This window comes from Lithobates pipiens, unplaced genomic scaffold, assembly GCF_037356315.1.
Source record: "Lithobates pipiens isolate NorthernLeopardFrog02 unplaced genomic scaffold, aLitPip1_a1.2 Scaffold_28, whole genome shotgun sequence".
Classification (NCBI taxonomy): Eukaryota; Metazoa; Chordata; class Amphibia; order Anura; family Ranidae; genus Lithobates; species Lithobates pipiens.
In genome coordinates, this window is record NW_027507789.1 from 121,367,527 (window position 1) to 121,393,960 (window position 26,434).

A 26,434-nucleotide genomic window follows, 5' to 3' on the forward strand; every position below is an offset into this window, starting at 1 on the left:
ACCTGCCATATTAGCCCCCACACTGTCTCAATCCCTAGCACTATGTGATCGACTATACAAAAACAAACGCCTGATATCCCCACTGAAACCTCTCGCACATTTATTCCATAATCCCGATTTCCCTTCAGGCATGAACATCCAAGCATTTCAATGGTGGCTGAACAAAGGCCTTTTCAGAATTGGACATTTCCTTACGCCCAACGGTCCCATTTCAGTAGGCCACTGCTGTTCTAAACTGGAAATGCCCGCTTCAGAACAATTCAGACGTTTCCTACATTTCCTTGAACCAGACAAACCAAATAGCTACAAGGTAACGATATACGAGCAATGGTGCTCAAACCAGGGTCCCCGCAAAGGAGGAATTTCCCTCATTTACTCGTCCCTGGCAGATAGGAATGACAAACCAGCATACGCTCGCTCTTGGGAAGAGGACTTGGACATCCAGCTGGATCCGGAGACGTGGTTTCAAGTTTTCAGACGATCGTCTAAAGGTATTCTGAACATTTCATTAATTGAAGCCAACATCAAAATTCTAACAAAATGGTACTATGTCCCTGTGCGACTTTCCAAGATGTCCCCAGAGATTTCACCCCTCTGTTTCAGAGGATGTGGTCATTTAGGCACGATGCTCCATACCTGGTGGACATGCCCACGCATACGAAATTTTTGGAACAGATTTCTGCATCTAGTGCGGAAGGTTATGGGAGCTTCAATCCCTCAGGACCCCTCGTATATCCTTCTGAACCGCAGGTTACACCACACCCCTAAGCACACTCAACAACTAATTTTCTTTATGTGCTTGGGAGCCAAGATCACTTTAGCAAAGGCCTGGAAAACCTCTAAGGTTTCCCTCTTGGCTGCCAGGTACAAAATCTCCTGGATTATGGTTCAGGAACAAACAGTAGCTAAACTGCGGAATACCACCCAACAATTCGAGTTGACCTGGGATCCATGGGCCCAGCACATCAAAGTGTCACTTTATCCAGGGCACTTACAGTCATAAGATCTATGCGGATGGAATCACGACCCTGATCCCTGTATAACCCCAGCTCCCCACACCTTTCCCTCTCCTATTCTAGTCCCACTTTCTCCTTTCTCTCTTTACCTTCCTTACGCAGGATTTCTAACAATAAGATACTGGTATGATGTTCTCTTCACCCTAGAGTTTTTGCCTTCTGTTAATCTTTGTTGAACTGACTGGAATTTACTAGTACTGAAAAAGTTTTCCGGAGAAGGCCTGGGAGCTCCAGAGTATGTCCATCTGTCTCCCTCCAGGGGGCACAATTTCTGAGTGCTCCCGGGGGGGCGGAGGGACGCAGGTAGGGGCCTCACCGGCGGGAGCCCCCCGAGCTATCCCACTCCACAGGGGTGGAGTGGTGATCTCGGGGACTCCCGTGGGAGACACCACCGGGTTTAAAGCAATACTTTCTAACCTCCCACTCAGGCCTTTTATATCATTGCTGAAAGGTTGAGCTTCGACAATACCGAAGCCTTATATTGACAGACACCAAGACTAAGGAGAGCAGACCTGCCTCTAGCTATATGATGGAGGTCTACTCCACTTATCTAGTCACCACTTGCCCTGGGGAAATCTTGATGGAAATTTTTTTTTCCCTTTTTAAGGCCTTCCGTTCATGTCAAGTACACATAGTTTAAGACATAGTTTAAGATTGGCTACACCTCTTCAACAATTTGTATGTTTTTTTTTTTTTTTTAAAGGTGCCGAGGGCCCAAGTACAGTCATGATACGATTTAGGTTGTTTATTACCGATTTACTATGGTTCTAGATCCCTAAACATATTTCTTACTTAGGGGCTGTTTACCTAGAGGAGATGCACCTTCGCACTCCAAGTCTCCCACGCTCTACTCTAGTCTCTCACGAATGGGCGTGCGAGATACTGTTATACTTTGTTCTAAATTGGTTACTGAATCCTGTTTAGATGCTATCTTCTTTTATTTCATGTGATTGCTCTATGATTGTTGTAGATGATACATGATGTATTTGTCAAAACTCAATAAAAACTATTGAAAGAGAAATGTCAAAGATGATGCGATAAATTGCTCCTCAGGCCTGCCCTATGTACAGTATAATAAAACGGAGCTCCATGTTCCTTCAGAAAAAAATTCAGCAGCTACAAATACTGCAGCTGCTGACTTAATTTTAGGACACTTACCTGTCCTGGAATCCAGCGGTGTCTTCACCGCAGCTGATTTTTCAAACGGCTTTCAGGTGATACTGTCATTTCTTGTAAGGGAAACTGGCAGTGAAGCTTTGTGGCATCACAGCCGGCTCCCCGCTGCGCTTTGTGAATGGCCCGGTGGGGGAGGCCGAACTTCTGCACCCAGAAGTGGGAGCGCGTACATTATATATTATATCTGACCTAAGTACTGTGTCATTATTTTGGCCTAACACATTTCTAAAGTATCATGTATATCTGAGTGGAACATTGTCACCTGGCCCATGCAGGGTAAAGTCAGTGCCCCCCTAGGCCTCATGCAAACTGGCAGGAGAAGAGCATTAAAAATATGCCTAAAGCCAGTTTTTTTTCCCAAACATCTTTAGGCGGATGTGTTCAGGTGCGTCAAGCATTTTGGCATTCATTTTATTGCCAGAATATTAATTTATTTTGGCCACTGAAATGAATGCTCAAGCACTAAATGCACCTAGCGCGTTTACATACATTTAGATGCGTTTAGGCATGTTGGGTGTTTTTTGGGTCCTATTCTGGGATGCACTGTTTTTTTTTACTGTCTCTAAATGCCTATGTGTAAATGGACATATAGGCTAACACAAAGGGGCATTTCAAGGCAAAAAAATCAAATGCCATTAAAAGTGGTGTTTGACATTTTCTAGTGTGCATGAATTCTTATACTCCCCCACCCCTTCTACCTCCTCTGCAGTAATCTCAATACCTGCCATTTCCATGTATGACGTAGCATGTGACCTCCTCTCCTGCCATTTCCAGGTATGACGTAGCATGTGACCTCCTCTCCTGTCATTTCCAGGTATGAAGTAGCATGTGACCTCCTCTCCTGTCATTTCCAGGTATGAAGTAGCATGTGACCTCCTCTCCTGTCATTTCCAGGCATGAAGTAGCATGTGACCTCCTCTCCTGTCATTTCCAGGCATGAAGTAGCATGTGACCTCCTCTCCTGTCATTTCCAGGTATGAAGTAGCATGTGACCTCTTCTCCTGCCATTTCCAGGTATGAAGTAGCATGTGACCTCCTCTCCTGCCATTTCCAGGTATGACGTAGCATGTGACCTCCTCTCCTGTCATTTCCAGGTATGAAGTAGCATGTGACCTCCTCTCCTGCCATTTCCAGGTATGACGTAGCATGTGACCTCCTCTCCTGTCATTTCCAGGTATGAAGTAGCATGTGACCTCCTCTCCTGTCATTTCCAGGTATGAAGTAGCATGTGACCTCCTCTCCTGTCATTTCCAGGCATGAAGTAGCATGTGACCTCCTCTCCTGTCATTTCCAGGCATGAAGTAGCATGTGACCTCCTCTCCTGTCATTTCCAGGCATGAAGTAGCATGTGACCTCCTCTCCTGTCATTTCCAGGTATGAAGTAGCATGTGACCTCTTCTCCTGCCATTTCCAGGTATGAAGTAGCATGTGACCTCCTCTCCTGCCATTTCCAGGTATGACGTAGCATGTGACCTCCTCTCCTGTCATTTCCAGGTATGAAGTAGCATGTGACCTCCTCTCCTGCCATTTCCATGTATGAAGTAGCATGTGACCTCCTCTCCTGTGACAATGCTCCATTCTAGCAGACAACACTAGGCCAAAGCACTTTCACATGACCTGGGACATAACATTACTGCTCCCCGGTGAAAGTGGCCACAGCTCCTCCTAATATCCGATGGAGAAAGGAGGAGGGGGAAGCAGGGATTGCTAGTAAGGCGAGTAGAAGTGTGTGTGCTTGCCAGCATTTAATTGTTTCCTACATGTAAATAGGATATGTCCTGTTTTGATATGTATGACGTTAGAGAAGCCACCTCAGCCACACAAGGTATCCTTTGCTTTTTACCCAAATAAGCAAGGGGTAGGTAACCTTGGCACTCGAGCTGTGGTGAGACTACAACAAAAATTCATAAGTGATCATAATGCAGGACATCGCCACTTCGATCAAGGATCAGAAACTGCCCATTAAAAAGCCGAGAGCACGGAGAGGAGTTTACATGTCACCTAAACATCACCTTGCCTGAGACACACATTTGAAGTTCTTCACTAATCAGCAAAAGTAAGGGCTCATTTACACTAGTGTTACGTTATGCTGGCATTATGTGAAAGATAATTTCTCAAAGGGGGTTTAGAAGGTGGTGAGGAAGAGTTGTGTCGCCTCCACAGTGCCCGTTTTAACTGCACCTGCACCACAAGCATTGTAGGTGAATGGCTGGCGTTTGGTGGACAGAGGGGATTATTTTATTTTATGCTACATCCCTGTCCACTGCCTTTGAAGTTTAACAATGGGACTCAACCACCTGTATTTACCCATACACCCCCCCCCCCCCCCAAACCGCATGTGTAAGCAAGGCCTAAAAAAAAAAAAAAAAAAAAAAAAAAAAAAAAAAAAAAAACATTTTATTCCCTTATCTCACTTCAATAACAACATTATTAGAGCTATGAAAATACATAGATGTGCATGCTAGGCGTCGATGCTCCACACAGTGAGAGTTGCAGGTCCACACCCCCACCGGGGCATTCAGCGCTGTGCTTCTCTCATCCTGCTCCGTGTCTCCTGCTCTCCTCTATACTGCCGTCCCCCTCTCTTCCCCCTCTCCGTGCCGCCGCGCCTCTCTCTTCCCCCCCCCCCCCCATGCATCTGTCCTCCTCTATCTTCTGTGTCCCCCTCTGTGCATCGGTCCCTCTCGCTTCTCTCCCTCGTTATCTCAGGATGGAGAGCGGAGGTAGAAGCCGGTAAACCCAGCTCCTTCCTTTTCAGAATGGACAGAGTCAGTAACCACTGACTCTGTCCATTCACATAACTGAAACATTGTAACCTCCTGTGATTACGATTTCTCAGTTAATGAATGGAGAGAAGACAGCGGCTTCTCTCCATTTATTATCAGTGCAGCAGAGGCTGCAGAGAAGGACTGGGGAAGCTCTGTCCCCAGGCCCTTTCCTTGTCTCAAATGGGAGATGTCAGAGGTCTGTTAAGACCCCTGATATCTCACCATAGCCCCCCCAACAGGGCTGATAAAAAACACTGACACTGTCCACACTGTCCCCACACACCCTCCCCCTTAAAAAAAAGAAAGCATTGTAAAAAATAAATTAAACATTCATGAACTTCTGAACAGAAAATAAAATAAAAAAAGCTAAGATAAAAGAATATATGTGAGATGCGGGAATCCATCCTGCCAGGCCATTGTCTTACCCTGGCGGGGGAGCACGGGAAGTAACTAGCAATAAATCGCAACATAATCCGGCAGCCTGGTTGTACCCAAGTTGATCAATCGATCAACTTGGTACATTCAACATGCCCATTAACAGTTTAAGGCTGGCTGAAATTCAAAGAGGAAGTAAACCCTGATGGGTTTGATTCCTTGCAAAGGTAAAGCATAATGGACTACTATGCATCGCATAGTAGTCCATTATGTGTCACTTACCTGACACAGGAGCCAGCAAAGTCACCGCTGTCCCCTGTAGTCCGGAGCATCCATCTTCTCGGTGGGTCTTGCTGCTCCCCTGCTGTCATTCGGCGAAGCCACGATGACGTCACTCCTGTGCATGCGCACGGGAGCCGCCACTCGCACCGCACTGAGCGTGCCTGTCTTTCTGCAAATATCTCCTAAACCGTGTAGGTTTAGGAGATATTTCTTGGACCTACAGGTAAGCCTTAATCTAGGCTTACCTGTAGGTCAAAGTTGGTTGTAAGGGTTTACAACCACTTTAAAGTGGTTGTAAACCCCTTTTTGCCTACAGGTAGGCCTATAATAAGGCTTACCTGTGGGTACCATGAATTTCTCCTATACTTGCTTGTACGTGCCGTTTCTTCAGCTGCTGTGCCGTGACCAATGGCTCCCACATGCATGTGCAGGAGTGATGTCACCGCAGCTCCAACCAATCACAGCGCCGGAGCCTGTGAACATTCTGGAGACATGTCGTCCATCACAGCGGTATACGGGAACCACTGCAACAGCATCGTTCTAAGGTAAGTATTTCATAATGAGCTAGTATGCCATGTATACTAGCTCATTGTACCTTTGTCATGCAGGTTGTTTTTTGGGGGTTTTTTCCCCAGCGTTTACAACAACCTTAGCAATAAGCAACTTCTGCCTCTTATAGTAACCACTGATAACACTGATGTTTAGTTATCTGTAAGGGGTAATCTTCCCACTGATCATCACATTAATGGATCGAGAACTGTAGGTATAGTCATTAGCAGGGGATTGATGAGCCTAGAAAAATTTTGTCAAGGGTTCCTTTTAAAGGAAAAAAAAAAAAAAAAAAAAAAAAAAAGAAGAGAGAAAAGCTGCCCTAAACATAGATAGTCAAGCTAAATTCAGACTTGTACTACTTTTTTTTAATACAAACTGTTCTCTGTAGGCTGCAATCATCTGTCTGGTCCATTCAATGGATACATCAATTCAGTAGAATGCAGGGTGGATATAAATCAATGATTTAAAGCGGAGGTCCACCCTAAAGTGGACCTTCCGCTCATCGGAACCCTCCCCCCCTCCGGTGCCACAATCGGCACATTTCAGGGGGGAGGGGGTGCAGTTACCTGGATAATCCAGGTAACTGCACCCACTTCCGGGATAGCTCTCTGCGGAAAGGGGCGTAACTTACGCCCCTTTCCGCAAGTGCCCGCCCCTTCCCGCAAGTGCCCTGCTGCCTGCTGGGAAACACACAGATCCCAGAGGCAGCGGGGACCGTCCTTATTGCACAGCGCGATTCGCGCATGCGCAGTAGGGAACCCGGAAATGAAGCCGAAAGGCTCCATTTCCTGATTCCCATACCCAAGATGGCGGCGGCAGGACCCGACAGAGCGATCTAGAGATCGGCTTCGGGTGCCGACATCGCAGGCGCGCTGGATAGGTAAGTGTCACTATTTTAAAAGTCAGCAGCTGCAGTATTTGTAGCTGCTGGCTTTTAAAAAAAAAAAAAAAAAAAAAAAAAAAAAAAGAAGATTTATTTTTTCTTATTTAAATCTGTTTTTTTGTTTTGTTTTTTTAATAAAGTAAAGAGTATAGAGTAAAAATCTATCTAAAGATATTTTTCCATTTAAGATACATTAATAATTTAGTTTATTCAGCATGAAATGGAGCTTAGTTATGTAGCATGAGGCTGTATATTCTACAATATTTACATTTTTGGTAGACACATTCAATAAATCCAAGCGCTGCAAGCCGAGATAACATGCACTGCATTGATGCATTCATACAATTTCATAGCAAGTTCAAGAATATTCCTTTATTCCATGTTTTGCAAACTATACCCTACAATTGAATCGGTTCTGATAGGACTGTTTTACTAACCTGACTGCTTATTATTCTAAATAGGAAACCTTCATTTTGGTTGCAAATATTAAATATTCTAACTACCAGCAAGAATGAGTCCTTACATTTAAAGAGCACCTGTCATTTCAGATCCATCATAGCAGCGCTTGTTAGTGGGCATTCCACTCCCCTGCTGCCGCCACGTTCCTCACTTTGTTCCATCACTGCCGCATCACCAGCCGTCCCATGAAAGTGAACGGGACTGTTGGCGAGTCAACAGCGGGTCAGAGGAGGAACCGCTGTGGAATAGAGGTGAAATTTGCCCTTTAAAAATTATGATTTGACCACTTACCAACCAGCCGCCATTATTATACGGCGGCAGGTCAGCAGGATCCCGCAAACCATCATAGCGGTACGTCAGCTCCTTTAAGCAGAATAGCAGGTGCGCACCACCAGGCCACTCGCGATCCTGGGCACAAGAGGCAGAACAGGGACGTGTGGGTGTAAACACACAAATCCCTGTTCTGTGAGGAGAGGCGAGACAGATTGTGAGTTCCTAATAGCTAGGAACCACGATCTGTCATCTTCTACAGTCAGTCCCCTCCCCCCACAGTTAGAGCACACAGTCAGGGAACACAGTTAACCCCTTGCCTAATTGGCATTGGTTTCAATAATAATATATATTTTGTAGATGCTATAACTTTTGTGCAAACCAATATACGCTTATTGCTATTTTTATTACCAAAAATACGTAGAAGAATACACATTGACCTAAACCGAGGAAAACATTTTTTTAAAAATAAATAAAAAATTGAGGATATTTATTATAGAAAAAAGTAGAAAATACTGTGTTTTCAAAATTGTCGCTCCTCCTTTGTTTATAGCGCAAAAAATAAAAACTGCAGATTATAAAATACCACAACAAGAAAGCTCTATTTGTGGGGGAAAAAAAGGATGCCAATTTTGTTTGGGTACAGCGTCACACAACCGCGCAATTGTCAGTTAAAGCGACACAGCGCCGAATCGCAAAAAAAAAAAAAAAAAAATAGCCTGGTCATTGAGCAGCCAAATCTTCCAGGGCTGAAGTGGTTAAATCAAATCCACCTTGGTAGAATGCCAAAAAACAACACTTCCAAAGCAGACCTCTTTCTGAAAATAAATACTGGCTGTCTGCTTATCATTACTTTAAGTCACTGATCTGGAACAAGTACATAAATCAGAACTCCGGGACTTTATTCTGACTTTCCTAGTCCAGATACATGTTCTAGGTCAGAAACTAAAACTATTGTAGCCTTGGAGCTATTGAAGGGAATGCAATATAGCATTGACATCCCTTTTTATGCTGCCGATTTTCTCTAGAACTACCCGCACCTAATTCAGGCAACCATTTCAGTTTTGGTAACATTACTTCCATCTGTGCCAAACTCAGGTAGTTCTACCTACTGACACTTTAAAAGGTGTTATAAAGTCAGAAGGTCTTTTTCATCCTAATGCACTCTATTCATTAAAGTGATTTTTTTTTTTTTTTATAAATAACAAAGTTACAAACATATCATACTTACCTCCACTGTGCAGCTCATTTTGCAGGGAGTGGCCCCAATATTTGTTTTCTGGGGTCCTCCGGCAGCTCCTTCCCACACAAGATAACAACCTAGGACAGTGATGGCAAACATTGGCACCCCAGATGTTTTGGAACTACATTTCCCATGATGCGCGTGAACTCAGCGCTGTAGTTGAGCATCATGGGAAATGTAGTTCCAAAACATCTGGGGTGCCAAGGTTCACCATCACTGCCCTAGGAGAAGCACTCTCCTGAGTGGCTTACCTTGTGGGCACAGCATTCGGCATCCATAGCCCCTGAAAGTATAACTGCCCCCCCCCCCCAAGTCATTGGATATGTATGACAGCAGCAGGAGCCAATGGCTGAGCTGCTATCAATCTATCCAATCAATAGCCGAAAACCCTGGGCAGAAAGACAAATCTTCCCCGCCGAATCTAAGTTCCAGGGCTCAGGCCCCCCCCCCGCCATATTTACCTGAGCCCCATATCGATTCAGTGATGTTGCAGGAGAGACTTGGGTGCCTGGGACTCTGCCTCATTGGCAGAGACTGCAGTGCAGCGCCACTGGCTCCCACAGCTTTCAGTCAAAGTCGATGAGCCAATAAGGAGAGAGAGGGTGGGACCAAACTGAAGCTCCGTATCTGAATGGGCACAGAGCGGGGCCTCAGCTTGGGTGCCCCCATACCAAGCTGCTTGCTGTGGGGGGTACTCGGCAGGAGGGAGGGGCCAGGAGTACCGGCGGGGAACCCAAGAAGAGGATCTGGGCTGTTCTGTGCAAAACCACTGCACTTGTGTACAGAGGTACTCCAGTACTCAGAGCTGACATGTCTGTGCTGGGAAGACCAGCACAGACCCATTTAGCTGTTGGCTAAGGGACACCCCCGGCTGAAAGCTAAATGTAAACAAAGGTGCAGAGGAAACAGGTGACTGCAATACCCAAATATGGTAATGCCCACAATTTGGGAATTTCTTGTCATTAGGTGGACAGAGCCTGATGGGCAACTGAGAGACTAGTTCCCCATAAAGTCTGCCTTTTTCATTGACAATGTAGTAAATGCATTTGAAAGCTATTGAACAGAATAGCAGCTATGGATCTGCCCACTGCCAAGCAACAGTTGGGTGGACCTGATGGGGACCTTGTTTCTTAGTTCCCCATTAGGCTCTGTCCCCTGTAACAAACTCCTTGGCCATGCACCCGCCAGTGTGATGGACTCAGAGGTTGGGGGGAGGGGGGTATGCACAGAGATCAGTTCAGGCACCTTCAGATTCATGCAGCCATCTCTGACAGGTACATAAATGGACAGCAAGTACCATCACTTTGAGCGCGGCAGCTGATGGAATTATATGACAAGGTTTATAATATAGTGTCTCAGGAAGAAGGGCAGTACCCACATCCATCTCATGTTAGGATTCCTTTAAAATCAATAGAGCATAGCAAAAAAGAAGTGACAGAGAATGGCAGACAATCATCATCAAAAAAAATAAAAATCACCTGGAACACGTTCTACTCTGGCTGGAAAATAAAGAAGGAACCAACACCTTATGGAAGATCCCAAAGAAATCTAGATCCAGATAAATCTATTGCCTTATCAACTTCCACTTACTTTACAATAGCACAAGCAGAGGGCCCTCCATCTACCGATGGTGATGGTGAAACATGTATAGAGGAAGAGACTACTGGTATTACAGGATTACACTGAGCCATTACAAGTTAATGATTGACCCATAATGATGAATGACTCAAAGAGCACGCTTTCTCAGGATGCTTCTTATCTCCACTCTAATGCCGCGTACACACGGGCGGACTGTATGGCGTACTTAGTCCGTCCGTCAAACTTTCGACTGAACGGACTTGACCACACACGGATACCCAAACAGTCCGTCGAAAGCTTGCGTGATGACGTGTACAGCACGTACGACGGGACTAGAAATAGGAAGTCCAATACACAGCAAAGCACCCTTCCGCCGTGTAAATCCTTTCTGGGCATGCGCCATTCTTAGTCCGTCGAACTAGCCTACTGACGAGTGGATTGTCCGCTGAAACCAAAGTACGACGGACAGAATTTCGAAAAATCCGAAATACTTAGTACGCCAGACTGCACGCTGAAAAAGTCCGCTGAAGCCCACACACGAGCGGACTGTCCGCTAAAATGTGTTTCGACGGACTAAGTACGCCATACAGTCCGCCCGTGTGTACGCGGCATAAAGCTGCCCATAGACTGATCACAATTTGCCCAATTCAGCTGAATTGAAATCAGTGCCCAGCTACCCTAGCTCAATAGAAGTCGTTGGATTGATTTCTGTTAAAAGGGACATGTTGGAAATCTTGTTGATCAGTGACTATGTCGGCTGTCAGAATACAACCCCCATCAGGGGGGAATCCTCCATCCATCTTGTTTGTGTAGATGGAGGATTTCTTTATTTTATTTGTCCCCCCCCCCCCCCCCCCCAATTCAGCTTCCTGCCTGAAAAAAGAAAAAAAAAAAAGTCTATGGCCAGGCAGACACACAACTCTTACATTTACAGAATACCAATGTTGGTTTTGTAGCGACATCACTCTACTGTCACTTTAGGTTTATGTATGTGAAGGAGACTTTTGGGCAAAGAAAAAAAAAAAAAAAAAAAAAAAAAAGAAGGAAGAACAACTCACCACACACACAGACACACACACCTTCCTGCTGCACCATCAGTGTGATGCTGCAGCTGTTCCTCGCTGGCTCTAGGCCCGAGAACACGACTGCTGATCAGCCATGTCTCAGTCTTCTTGGAGCAGAGAGCGGTGCCTGTCAGTCGCTGATCTCTGCTCTGTCCCTCCAGTGCTCACTGGAGCGCCAGGCTGGAGAGGTGACAGGTGCAGCTGGCTTTGGCTCTCAGCTGGATGACTCCTAACACAGTCAGGATCTTTCCATAGTCTGGAGTGGCTCTGAGACATTAGATGACAGCAATCATTATTAGCCCACTGCCTGACTCGGGTCACAGGAGAGCAAAAGTAAGTGCACTCCTTGTAACTCACAAGAGAAGTATGACAAAAAAAAAAAGTTTTGGCTATACTTTTCTTTTATCATATACAATTATATTAGTTTTGTTGTTCGCACCTCTGCCTTGCAGAACTGGGGTCCCCAATTCACATCCCAACCAGGACACCATCTGCATGGAGTTTGTATTTTCTATGTTCATGCGGGTTTTCTCACAGACTCCAAAAACATGCTGCTACATTAACGGGCTCCTGTCTAGCTTGGCCCTAGTATTATGTATGTATGCGAGATGTAGACTTTAGATTGTAACCACCTGGAGGACAGGGACTGATGTGAATATACAATACTGTATATGTAAATGCTGTGTATATTGTTGGGGGCTTCTAGAAATACTTGTATTAAAATAATAAAGCAGTATTTTTAAAGCTGGCTTCTATGGAGAACATAATGAAAGCTTTACTAAAACTCATATGCAGATATTCCTGCATCTGATACTTTCTTAAAGTGCTCCTGTGTCCATCACTCTCACCAAGGATGATCAAAACGATGGGGGCAATGATGGACACAGGGGGCAGGGGCTCTTTTAGTAAATATCAGATGAGCCCAGTGCAGGAATTCCTGGCTGGAGGAGGAGGCAGTACATACAAACCAGGGCAAAGTGACCTGGGTGCACATGTGTGCCCACCATAATGATCTGTACATGTGTGCCCATCACCATCATAGTGATTTGTAAATGCCATCATACTGATTTGTACATGTGTGCCCACCACCGTGATCTGTATATGCCATTGTACTGATCTGTACATGTGTGCCCATCATTCTAATCTATACATGTGTGCCCACCATTCTAATCTATACATGTGTGCCCACCATTCTAATCTATACATGTGTGCCCACTAGGGTTGCCACCTCATCCCTTTAAAACCAAACACATAATAATTATACAGGTTCTGTGACTGATTAGGGTTGTAATCAAACTCACTTGGTGCCTTATCTGCATAGAAATTTGCATTAGAACTTGTGTGATTAATATGTGTAAGGGTGTAAAAGGGATGAGGTGGCAACACTAGTGTCCATCATAACGATTTGCACATGTGTGCCCATCATACTGACCTGTACATGTCATCATAGTGATTCATATATGAGTGTCCACCATAGCAGTCTGTACATGTGTGCCCACCATACTGACCTGTACATGTGCCCACCATACTGACCTGTACATGTGTGCCCACCATATGGATGTGTACATGTAGGTAGCGGTAGATCAGAGCTATATGAGTTTTCTATGACTCTATACCACTGATTCTCAACCAGGGTTCCTCCAGAGGTTGCTAGGGGTTCCTTCAGCATTGGGCAATTTCTGCCTCTCAGATAAGTTCCCACTCACACTATTGATTTTTTTAGCTATCTGTAAGGAGGTAATTCTTCCCAATGACCACAAGTATAAGGACCATTCTTCCCACTGACCATCACACTATTGTATCATGAGTTGTAGATTTCTCATTTTTAGAAGGGGTTCCCCTAGACCAAAGAACTATTTCAAGGGTCCCTCTGTGTTGAAAAGGTTGAGAAAGGCTGCTCTATACATATTAGTAGCTGTAATGAGATCACTGCTCCTCATCATGACACAGCCCATTGATTTCTGATGTGTCCCATGGCCACCGCCAGACATCACATCACACTCTCACCAAGTTCTGCATTTTCTCCTCTCACTGTTCCTGATGCAAATACCCAGCCACCCAGGTGATGACCGCCCACCCCAGGAGGGATTGCACTCAGTTCTGCACTCACCCGGCTCAGCGTCCAATGTCGGTATGCCTGGCAGCAGCTTCTTTTTGTTGATGCCTCTGATCGCCCTCTTCCTACTGCTGCCTCTCCTCACCATCTGCTGACATGGGTACATCACCTTTACGGCCTCCGATTGGCTCAATCCCCACCACGTGTTCCGCCTGCCAAACTACAGCCAACCCGGCAACAGCGCCGCGTCTCGTCCACACCCACCCCGGACACGTCATCCCTGGCCCAATAGCCGTGTGGGAGATGTAGTCTTATGGGAGGGGGTGGGCGACGAGGTATAGGATTTTCAGTGAGGTGATGTGAGAGGAGGATGTGTGAGAAGGATGTGTGAGAATAGTGCAGCTACGTACAAAGCACCCCCATGTCTGACACTTGTAGACTTATACCGAAGGCCTGGACTTCACGCTCCACATACCAGGGCATGCTTTATATTACGGGAGAAATACCTCTCCTCAGAGATGACAGAGAAGCGGGTGTTTCATACACAACACCACATTATGTGCCCATGGAAGTTATTTGTGTATTTCAGGAGGACAATATTTTATAAAAGCACCAAGTACATTAGAAGAGGGGCGCTTCTCATCTGTAGACCCATTTCTCACTGGGGCTGCATTTGCGCTAAAATGGCGCTCATTTTACCGGTGCTTAATCTGCACTTTTCAGGCACTAGCGGGACACTTTTAACCCCAAAGACGAGGTTAAAAGCACTGGTGTTGTGGCACTTTGGAAGCGCTGCCCGCTCATTTCAATGGGCAGGGTGTTTTGGGAGCTCTAAATACAACTCTTCCAAACCGCCCCAAAGATGCTGCTTGCAAACGCACCGCCCCAGTGTGAAAAGTCCCACTGAAATGAATGAGAGGCAGTTTACAGGCGCTATTTCTAGCGCTAAAACGCCTGAAACCTGCCTCCATGTGAAAGGGGTCTTACGGAGACCAAGACCCATTATTTTGGGGGGGCACTCTACTTCATTGTGGTATGTTAATGCACCTTGTGTCATTTGTTGTGGCAATATAGCCCATTCATTTCCAATTCTAGTTCCACTTTAACACAAAGAGCGGGAAATTCTCCTCACAGAAGGCCGACTCAGACCCTGTAATCTCACCTCTCCACCTCTTTACTGGTTCTAGGGGATCACCGTTGGTGGATTTCACTCCACCCAAGCAGAATACGGGAGTGGCAGCTCAATACTCTATTCAAAACAAACAAAAGAAGTTTCAGTCACCATAGCACCAGCCATAGGGGGTAATGACAGCAATATGGGTGAGGGAAGGTTCTCTTTCAGAATTTTCTAAAGTTCCAAATTTTTAAACCTACCACAGCTTAGGAATCTACTTTCCTGGCAAATTATGGTAGGTATTTGATACAATGTTCAGTTTTCCTGGTACCAACAGGGCGGCATACTACTATATGTATGCTGCCATGGATTGGCACCAGGAAAAGAAAAATGATGGTAAGTATTTGATACAATTTTCTGTTTTCTTCCTCCAGAGGAATGGCAACTGGCTGCTCAAGCTTTGACCACTCAATGTTGAATGTTGCATAGCCAGGAGGAGTTCCCTGTGTTCCCCCATACCTATAGTTGCCACCTGACTGGTATTTTACCAGCCTGGCTGGTCATTTGGACATTGTTGGCAATGTTAATAACAGGGAAATGATCATAAGCCAGATAGGTTTTTCCATGCAAGATGACAGACTTACACATACCCAGATCCCAGAATAAGAGTATTTCTCAGAACTCCTCCAGTCACCCATGTATATGAATTAGACCAATATTTATCAACCTTTTTTCAGTCAAAATTGTGGACAATCTCAAGGTACCCTCCAAAATTATGGACAGTCTTGAGGTTCCCCATTCTAAAGTGTAAAAAAAGTATTCTAATAGTTTTACATAATGCAGCAACATCAATACTTTTCCAAAGCAAATACACTTTTGCAAATTGGTGCTGAAGAGTATTCAATGTTTCTGTTCTCCCTCAGTTTTTCTCCATCTCTTAGCTAATGAGACCCCAAAGCTGATGGAGAGAGGCCAGGGAGGGCCAAACAAGGATGATCTGCAGGCAGCTGACATCCTCCTTATCAAATGATAATGTCATCGGTCGTTAGGAAGTTGGCAGCTAGATGGTGGTAATGGTGCACAACGAAAATCTGTGGCTTTGTGTAAGGGTCCTTTCACACGGGGCGGATCAGTGCTGATCCACCCTGTGGATATCCGCTTGCTCAGCGGGGATCGCCGGAGCGATCTCCGCTGAGCAGGGAGATGACACGTCTGTCTCTGCACACTGCGCAGGGACGGACCTGTCACAGCGCCGCTCTTCCCTATCAGAGATCGGGTAATGACGGACCGCAGTGTCCAGATCGGAGAATGTTTTCGGATCGGAGCGGGTCGGATGTCAGCGGACATGTCACCGCTGACATCTGACACTGGGGTCCAGCGATGGCTGATCTGATCCAGCGCAGCGTATCCATCAATCTTCTGTCTCTACTGAGGAGATCCAGGTGGCCTGACGTTTGTTATATGCAGAGGGCAGGGCCCCCCTCTGACACGATTGGTGAAGCCGGGCCTCCCCAATGACGTGTGGGTGACCCTGCCCCCCTTTGATGTAACGGAAACCTGCGTTACATCAGAGGGAGGCGGGGTCACCCATACGTCATTGGGGAAGCCCGGCTTTCCTCACTAGCGTCAGAGGGGGCGGGGTCAGGTGACAGGTGGTCTCGCCCTCAGCATATAACAAACGTCAGGCCGCTGAGATCAGGGCCGGACTGGCCTACCGGGATACCGGGAAATTTCCCGGTAGGCCGTCTGCACTCAGTGCCCTGAGGCCGCTTTTCTCTCTGGGCTGGCTGGCTTCAGCACAATAAACTGCAGGGGCGGCCGCCGCTGTTTGCTATGAACTGGCACTGCCTGTGTATGCCTATGCCGCCTCTTCTGATCTGACTCCGCCTCTTCTGATCTGGCTCCGCCTCCGCCCACTGATATGCCTGAGTGAGGGGAGGAGCATGAGGACGCTGACTTCTAATTGAATTTCGTCCCGTGTGGCGCCAGCACCGCTGATTTCTTCTGCTTCCATTCAGCCCGCCCACTAGACTGCACGAGGAGAGGACAGCCGCCCGTGGATCAGAAGAATTAAGGTACCCCGCCGAGCTATCTCTCTCTCTGTCTCTCTCTGTGTCTGTCTCTGTGTCTGTCTCTGTCTATCTCTGTCTCTCTCTCTCATTTATTGCAACTAAAAAAAGAGTGTTATTTTTTATTTGTTTTTGCAGTTTTTTTGGGGGGGGGGGGGTGCAAAGTACTGAAAAAAATAAAACATCAATTGCCACCACTGTACCCATAAAACCCAGACACTGTGCCAAATGCAGCTACTGTGCCCTCAAACGCAGCTACTATGCCAAACGCAGTTACTATGCCAAACGCAGCTACTATGCCAAACGCAGCCACTGTGCCCTTCAAACGCAGCCACTGTGCCCTTCAAACGCAGCCACTGTGCCCTTCAAACGCAGCCACTGTGCCCATCAAATGCAGACCCTGTGCCCATCAAACGCAGACCCTGTGCCCTCAAACGCAGACCCTGTGCCCTCAAACGCAGCCACTGTGCCCATCAAACGCAGCCACTGTGCCCATCAAACGCAGCCACTGTGCCCTTCAAACGCAGCCACTGTGCCCTTCAAAAGCAGCCACTGTGCAAAAAGTAGCCACTGTGCCCGTCAAACGCAGCCACTGTGCCCGTCAAACGCAGCCACTGTGCCCATCAAACACAGCCACTATGCCCATGAAACGCAGCCACTGTGCACTTTTGCAGCTAAAGAGAGTTTTTTTTTTTATTTGTTTTTGCAGTTTTTTTTTGGGGGGGGGCAAAGTACTGAAAAAAATACAAATAAAACATCAATTGCAGCCTCACTGTGCCCATAAATTGCCACTGCTGTGCCCATCAAACGCAGCCACTGTGCCCATCAAACGCAGCCACTGTGCCCAGGGGCCACTTTTGGTTGTGGCTGCATCCTCCACCCTCTCCTGCGGATCTCAGCGCTGGCTGGCTCTGTGTTCGGCGGCTGCGCTGTGACACGGCCCCGCCCCCCCCCAGACCAGCTTGTGTGATAGTAGAGAGAATCAACATTCCACCTATCACACGAGCCGGTCTGGGGGGACAGGGACATGTTACAGAGCGGCCACCGAACACAGAGCCAGCCAGCGCTGTGATCAAGAGGAGGAGATGCCGCCCGTACAGCCAGCCGTGTGTGCCTGGATAGGAGGATAAGAGGAGATGAGCCTTCTATATTCCTCCATGCAGCCGCTGAATGCTTGCAGGAGGGAGAGGAGGAGAATCAAGTATTCAGCGGCTGCATGGAGCAATATAGAAGGCTCATTTCCTCTATATGTAGCCCCCCTGCCGATCCTCCTATCCAACTTTTTTTTACTGCCCCCCCCCCCAGTTCACCTTGTACTCCCTGCCCCCCCCCAGGGCTCTCCTCCCCTACCACACTCTCCAGCCCCCTCCCCCGCAGTTCTCTCCACCCCTGTTTTTTCTGCCCCCCCTCTCCAGTTCTCCCCATCCTTCTCTAGCCACCATCCAAGTGCTATCCACCCCCCCAGTGCTCTTCCCCCCCCAGTGCTCTTCACCCACCCGTGCTCTCCCCCCCCAGTGCTCTTCACCCCCGTGCTCCCCCAGTGCGCTACACTCCCCCCAGTGCTCTCCACCCCTCCCAGTGCCCCCCCCAGTGCTCTTCACTCCCCCCAGTGCTCTCCCCCCTCTTCTACCCCCCCAGTGCTCTGTGCCCCCCCTGTTCTCCCCCCCAGTGCTCTGCTCTCCCCTGTTATTCCCCTCCCCCCAGTGCTCTCCCCCCCAGTGCCCCCCCCGTTCTTCCCCCCTAGTGCTCCCCCCCTGTTCTCCCCCTCAGTGCTCCCCACTCCCCCCCCTCCAGTGCTCCCTCCCGTTCTCCCCCCCCAGTGCTCTGCTCTCCCCCTGTTCTTCCCCCCCAGTGCTCTCCACTCCCCCCAACCTGCTCTCCAGTTCTCCCCATCCTTCTCTAGCCACCATCCCAGTGCTATCCACTCCCCCCAGTGCTCTTCACCCGCCCCAGTGCTCTTCACCCCCCCAGTGCTCCCCACCCCCTCCACCACCCAGTGCTCCCCTCAGTGCTCTTCACTCCCCCCAGTGTTCTCCCCCCCCCCCCCCGTGTGCTCCACTCCCCCCAGTGCTCTCCACCCCCCCACTGCTCTCCTCCTCCCCCCAGTGCTCTCCCACCCCTGTTCTCCCCCCCCCCCCCCAAGTGCTCTCCACTCCCCCCGTGCTCCCCACTCCCCCCAGTGCTCTCCCCCCAGTGCTCTCCCCTCCCCCCAGTGCTCCCCCCTGTTCTCCCCCCACCCAGTGCTCTCCACTCCCCCCCGTGCTCCCCCTGTTCTTTCCCCCCAGTGCTCTTCACCCTCCCGTGCTCTCCCCCTATTCTTTCCCCCCCTCAGTGCTCTTCACTCCCCCCAGTGTTCTCCCCCCCTGTTCTTCCCCCCCAATGCTCTCCACTCCCCCCAGTGCTCTCCGCCCTTGTTCCCCCCCCTTGTTCTCCCCCTGTTTTTCTATCCCCCTGTTCTCCCCCCAGTGCTCTCCCCGCTGTTCTTTTCCCCCCAGTGCTCTCCCCCCTGTTCTTTCTCACCCCCCCCCCCCAGTGCTCTCCAGCTCTCCCCATAACTCTCCAGCCCCCACCCCAGTGCTCTCCAGCCCTCCATTCTCCCCACTCCTGTTCTTTCTGGCCCCCTAGTGCTCTCAAGCTCCACCCATCGCTCTCCAGCCCCCCCCCCCCCCCCAGTGCTCTCTACTCCCCGTGTTCTCCACTCCTGTTCTTTTTGGCTCCCCGCAGCATTCTCCACTCCCCACCCCTGTACTCTCCACTCCCCCCTGCATTTTGCCCCTACCCATATGCTCTCCAACCCTGCCAATGCTCTTCACCTCCCATAATGCTCTCCAGTCCCCCGTGCTTTTCCCCCTGTTCTTTCTGGCCCCCACTGGTGCTCTCAAGCTCTCCCCCCTACTCTTTGTACCCCCCCAGTACTCTCCAGCCCCCGTGCTCTCCACCCTGTTTTTCTGCCCCCCCCCCCGTGCTCTTCGCCACCCCACACTCTTAGCCCCCACAGTGCTCTCAGCCTACCATGCTCTCCACCCCTGTTCTTTTTGGCCCCCCCAGTACTCTCAAGTTCCCCCCCAGCGCTCTCTGCTCCCCACCCCTGTGATCTCCACTACCCCCTGCTCTTTGCCCCCACCCATGTGTTCTCCAACCCCGCCAGTACTCTTTGCTCCTCCTTCTCTCCAGCTCCCACCCAGTGCTCTCCACTTCCCCAGGACCAGAGGACAGGCTGACTGGGGCCGGAAAATGGGTACTGGCTGAAGGTGCAGGTGGCCAGGGACCACTTCATCTCATAGCAAACAGATCTTCTGGAAGGAGCACCGACCCCATCCAAAATGAGAACAGACCCTGCCTGCTGCTGCCCGTCATGGATATCCTGCTGGCATGCAAGGTACCATACCGAGCATCAACAACACACCTTCCCACAGACAGGGACTGCAGACTGGGACATGGGGCACAGGAGGGGCTGCATTCATGGGCACAGTGAGGCTGCATTCACGGCACAGTAAAGCTGCATTTGATGGGCACGGTGAGGCTGCAATAATGGGCACAGTGAGGCTGCATTCACGGGCAGAGTAAAGCTGCATTTGGTGGGCACCCACTCTCCTTACCTTAGTGTATTCTTTCTGTGGAAGGTGGTCCCCTCCCACGTTCTGAGTTCCTGGGGTCCCCCTTGATGATTGTCCACTTACCACTTTTAACTGGAATTTGCATATATATATCTCCCTATGTGAATTCATATCTATATATAATACATTCTTCATCAAATGTGCTTTAAAATATATGGTTTTCCCTTTCATGAACAAGAAAATAATGACATTATGCTGTGGGGCTGGTAGGAAATTTTTTCCAGGGCTGGTTTTTATTCCCAGTCCGGCCCTGGCCGGGATCCCCGCAGTGTCTCCTCCGTGGAGACAGAAGGTGGATGGATGTGCTGCACTGGATCAGATGAGCCATCGCTAGACCCCAGAGAGATAATCATCCACCACTGGAATCTTTTTTTTATTTTTTTTATTTTTAATAAAGGAATTTTTCAAAAGTGTGTTTGTCTTATTTAACTATTTTTTACACTTTCTTTGTGAAATGGTAGGGGTACTTTTATACCCCCTTACCATTTCAAACAGGGGGGACGGGATCTGGGGGTCCCCTTGTTAAAGATGGCTTCCAGATTCTGATAAGCCCCCCGCCCGCAGACCTCCATAACCACCGGCCAGGGTTGTGGGGATGAGGGACAGACCCCCAAAGCATCCTCCCAATGTTGAGGGCATGTGGCCTGGTACAGTTCGGGGGGGCGCTCTCTCGTCCCCCCCCCTCTTTTCCTGCGGCCTGCCAGGTTGCATGCTCAGATAAAGGGTCTGGTATGGATTTTTCGGGGGACCCCCACGTCAATTTTTTTTAAAAATTTGACGCGGGGTTCCCAGTAATATCCATACCAGACTTGAAGGGCCTGGTAATTGAATTTGGGGGAACCCCAGGCTTTTTTTTTTTTATCAATGACTTTCAATGAGTGTGCTCTGTATTACGGGAGCCGACAATTAATTATAGCCGCAAGTGATTTTAAAGGACTTTTTTTTCTGCAGAAATTACACTTTGTGCAGGGACAGTTCTAAGCACGGGAAACATGCGCCCCTTCACAGGCATACTATAGACACCCCCCCAGGTACAAAATTTAAAGGAATATTACACTTTTATTGTTTCTCTTCAATCATTATTAAAATCAGTGCTCCCGAAAAAACTGCAGTTTTTAAAACTTTTTTTGCATTGATCCATGTCCCCTGGGGCAGGACCCAGGTCCCCAAACACTTTTTAGGACAGTAACTTGCATATTAGCCTTTAAAATTAGCACTTTAGATTTTGAACGTTCAAGTCCCATAGACTTTAATAGGGTTTACACGAAGTTTAGGTCTATTTGCAGGTTCTGGTGCGAACCGAAACGGGGGTGTTCGGCTCATCCTTATCTGTGAATGTCAAAGTTTTACAATGCCTCATGGGATGTGTAGTTCCGCAACAGCTGGAGTGCCATAGTTTGAAGATTCCTGGTCACTCTCTAGCATGTGCTATAATATAATTGTTTGGAGAATACAAGTGGGTCATGGCACATCTACATTGCAAATTTGGCACTTAAAGCGGGAGTCTGCCGGGACTCCGCATTTCTTTTTTTTTTTTAAAAGCCAGCAGCTACAAATACTGCAGCTGCTGACTTTTAAAATAGGGACACTTACCTGTCCAGCGCGCCCGCGATGTCGGCACCCGAAGCCGATCTCTAGATCGTCTGTCGGGTGCTGCCGCCGCCATCTTGGGTATGGGAATCAGGAAATGGAGCCTTTCGGCTTCATTTCCCGGTTCCCTACTGCGCATGCGTGAGCCGCGCTGCGCAATAAGGACGGTCCCCGCTGCCTCTGGGATCTGTGTGTTTCCCAGCAGGCAGCGGGGCACTTGCAGAAAGGGGCAGGCACGTGCGGAAAGGGGCGTAATCTACGCCCCTTTCCGCAGAGAGCTATCCCGGAAGTGGGTGCAGAATACCTGTACTGTACAGGTATCTGCACCCCCCTCCCCCCTGAAAGGTGCCAATTGTGGCGCCGGAGGGGGGGAGGGTTCCGATGAGCGGAAGGTCCACTTTAGGGTGGACCTCCGCTTTAAGATGGTCATGCACTATGCTTGGCCAATCTCTGTACAACTCGATATTTAGGCAAAATAGGTAATAGGAAGACACACTTGAACAATTAATTCTAATTATAGGAAATCAAACAGGCTCTTGCACTAGATCTAATTTATTTACGATATAACCGATTACAGTGTATGGTCACCTTTAAAGATCTAAAAAATATTCATTTATTGGGTTTAGAAACTCTTCTCTGTTCTTTGTAATGTATTGAAAGATTTGGGTAAAAAAAAATAAAAAAAACACTTTCAAAGATATATTAGAAGTAATAGGAATGAGAGTAACATCAAAAGTGTTAATTAATTGAGAACACCTACTAATTTCTGAAGACATCCAATGCGATGAAATTAACCAATTGTGTTGAACGTGTGCTATTATCAATGAGAAAACCGCAGTTACCCTAGCGACAGTTGCAGTTTACATATGCAGGTATTTATTATTGCTATTTGTGCTATTTTCTGTCCTCCCACTCCAAAGCACCTTGTCTCGATGTTGATGGGACAACTCTGGGCGGTGGTTGTGGTGGTCTGCAGGCAGGGGGCTTTAACAAGGGGGCTCCCAGATTCACTGCACCCGGGGAAAAAAAAACTCCGCCCGCGACGAAGGCTGCCTGCTCCTCCATCTGACAGTTCTTAAACAGGTAAGGGACGGCCCTCCCGACGACATCACCTTGTGGCGCTGCCCCCTGTGACATCAGCAGCCCAGCATGTACTGGTCGATGTCATCACAGGGGGTGGTGCCACCAGGTGATGTCGCCAGGTGGCCCTGCCCCTGTTTAAGAACTGTCAGATGGAGGAGCAAGCAGTCTGTGGTTATCCTTTGTCACCGGCAGAGCTTTGTTTTATTTTTTTGAGTGCAGCAGGCAGCATGATTGGCAAAGGATTTACATGGGGGGACATGGTTTTATTTTTAAAGCGGGAGTTCCGCCATTTATTTTTTATTTTTTTAAGTCAGCAGCTACAAATACTGCAGCTACTGACTTTTAAAATATGGACACTCACCTGTCCAGCGCGCCCGTGATGTCGGCACCCAAATGTGATCTGTCACTCAGCTCCCGGGTGCTGCTGCCGCCATCTTCAGTATGGGAATCAGAAAGTGAAGCTTTGCGGCTTAACTTCCCGGTTCCCTACTGTGCATGCGCGAGTCGCGCTGCGCAATACGGACAGTCCCTGCTGTCTCTGGGACCCATGTGTTTCCCAGAGGACAGCAGGAAAGGGACAGGAAGTGGCATAAATACCCGCAGATTCTGCTGCTATCTATGCCTGGAAGTGGGTGCAAATACCTGTATTAGGCTGGATTCACACCTATGCATTTTTAGTGCTTTTTGCATTTTTCAGATTTGCACTACAGAACGTGTTCCATAGGAAACCATGTTAAATGGACTGTAGTGCAAATCTGTAAAATGCAAAACACTAAAACTGCATAGGTGTGATTCCAGACTTATAAAGGTATCTGCAACCCCCTCCCCCCTGAAAGGTGCCAATTGTGGTACTGGAAGGGGGAGGGTTCAGATGAGCGGAGGTTATACTTTAGGGTGGCGCTCCGCTTTAACCACTTGCCTACTGGGCACTTAAACCCCCCTCCTGCCCAGACCAATTTTCAGCTTTCGGTGCTCTCACATTTTGAATGACAATTACTCAGTCATGCAACACTATACCCAAATTAATTTTTTTTTTACTTTTTTTCCCACAAATAGAGCTTTCTTTTGGTGGTATTTGATCACCTCTGGGTTTTTTATTTTTTGCGCTATAAATGAAAAAAGACTGAAAATTTTGAAAAAAAAAAACCACATTTTTCATTGTTTCTGTGATAAAATTATGCAAATTATTATTTTTTCTTCATACATTTTGGGCACAATTTATACTGCTACATATCTTTGGTAAAAATAACCCAAATTAGTGGATATTATTTGATCTTTATGAAAGTTAGGGAGTCTACAAGCTGTAGTGCGAATCATACAAAATTGATCACATCTGATGTACTGGTGGCCCATCTCATTTCTTGTGACACGAACAAGCCAGGAAAGTACAAATACCCCCAATTGAGTTTTTTAGTAAGGCCGCGTACACACGCGCGGACTGTTCGCCCAACTTTGTCCGTCCAACAGTTTCGGCAAACAGTCCGCTCAAACTTAGCATGGACGGACATGGCCACACACGACGGACGAACAGTTTGCTGAAACCGTGCGCGATGACGTGAACGGCACGTACGACGGGACGAAAAATACGACGTCCTATACACTGCATTATAGCTTTCGGCGTGAAAATCCTTTCTGAGCATGCGCGCAACTTTGTTTGACGAACAAGCCTACACACGGGCGGACTGTTCGCTGAAACAAGGTTTCAGCGGACAGTTTTTCGGAAATTCCGAAAAACCTTGTCCGTCCAACTGTCCGCTGAAACTGTCCGCTGAAAGCCCACACACGAGCGGACTGTCCGCCCAAACACTGTTCAGCGGACAAAGTTGGGCGAACAGTCCGCCCGTGTGTACGCGGCCTAAGAGGAATGGTGAGGTTTTTGATGTTGTCTTTTTTTTCCACAATTCTTTGCAAAATGAAGATTTTTTTATTTTTTTCCACAAAATTGTCATTGTAATAGGTTATTTCTCTCACATGGCATGTGCATACAACAAATGACACCCCAAAATACATTCTGATACTCCTCCTGAGTATTACGATACCACATGTGTGGGACTTTTCCACAGCCTAGCCACTTAGAGAGGCCCAACATGCAGGGAGCGCCGTCACGTGTTCTAGGAGCATACATTACCCATCTAAATTGTTGACTACCTATTACACTTTTGAAGGCCCTGGAGCACCAGGACAATGACACGTGGCTCTGATACGTGGCACTGATAACATGTGACACTGATGTGGCACCAATGACAGATGCCACTAATACGGGGCACTGATGACACGTGACACTGATGACAGATGGCACTGATAAGTGGCATTGATGGCACGTGACACTGATAACAGATGGCACGTGACACTGACAGGTGGCACTGATGACAGATGGCACGTGGCACTGGGGACAGATGGCACTAACTGGTGGGCACTGGGCACAGGTGGCAGTGGGGGCAGATGGCAGTTTATTTTACATTTTTTTTGTTTTTTTTTCCAGGAGTGCGCATTGCGGAAGTAAACTGGAGGACATCCAGGAACGCCCTCCTGGCAGGTAGTAGCCGTCTTTCAGCTATAGCACGGGCGTGAAGTGGTTAATAAAGGAATTGTCTAAAACGGTGTGTTTGTTTTTATTTTTTTTGGGTGAATGAGTAGGGGTACAATGTACCCCATACTTGTTCACATAGGGGAGGGGGCGGGATCTGGGGGCCCCCTTGTTGTTCCAATAAACCCCCTGCCCGCAGACCCCCACAACCACAGTCCAGGGTCAACATGGGGACAAGGTGTTTTGGGGTGTGACTCCGTTGAAGTCTATTACATGCAAAATGCAATCTGCTATGGGAAAAAAGTTCCTGACCCTTTCCAAAAAACGCAGAGCCACAAAACGCACAGATATAAACGACATCCATAGAAAACCATGTGCGTTTCTGCAAAACTCACTAAAAAACACATAGGTGTGAACGTTAGGGTAAATAGGCGTTTTTTCCTGCTAGCATGACATGATCACCTTATTGTTGAAATACATAGCACAGCATTTCTTACTGACTTGTGTAATGCATTTTTGGCACTCTAAGCCCTTGGTACACTTGTCTGAATGTCTGACCCAGGATTACATAAGCAACGGTTACATATAAAAAGCAGCACTTCTGATTGAGTCAGATGTGGTGCACAAAGGTCCTGTCTGCCCCTACAGGCTTCAAGCCAATTGCACTGTAGTAACCTATGCATGAAAAGAAAAAAAAAAATATATATATATC

At 47.8% G+C, this 26,434-nt stretch overlaps 1 protein-coding gene across 2 annotated transcripts in view; it reads right to left on the reverse strand.

Moving 5' to 3' along the window:
* The window catches only part of ACLY (ATP citrate lyase), a 129,860-nt gene extending 115,918 nt beyond the window's left edge, over nucleotides 1–13,942 (reverse strand). For both annotated transcript variants that reach the window (XM_077459570.1, XM_077459569.1), the window contains exon 1: nucleotides 13,777–13,942. The gene's annotated coding sequence lies outside the window, so the exon portion shown is untranslated. The remainder of the gene's footprint in view (nucleotides 1–13,776) is intronic.
* Nucleotides 13,943–26,434: the final 12,492 nt, after the last annotated feature.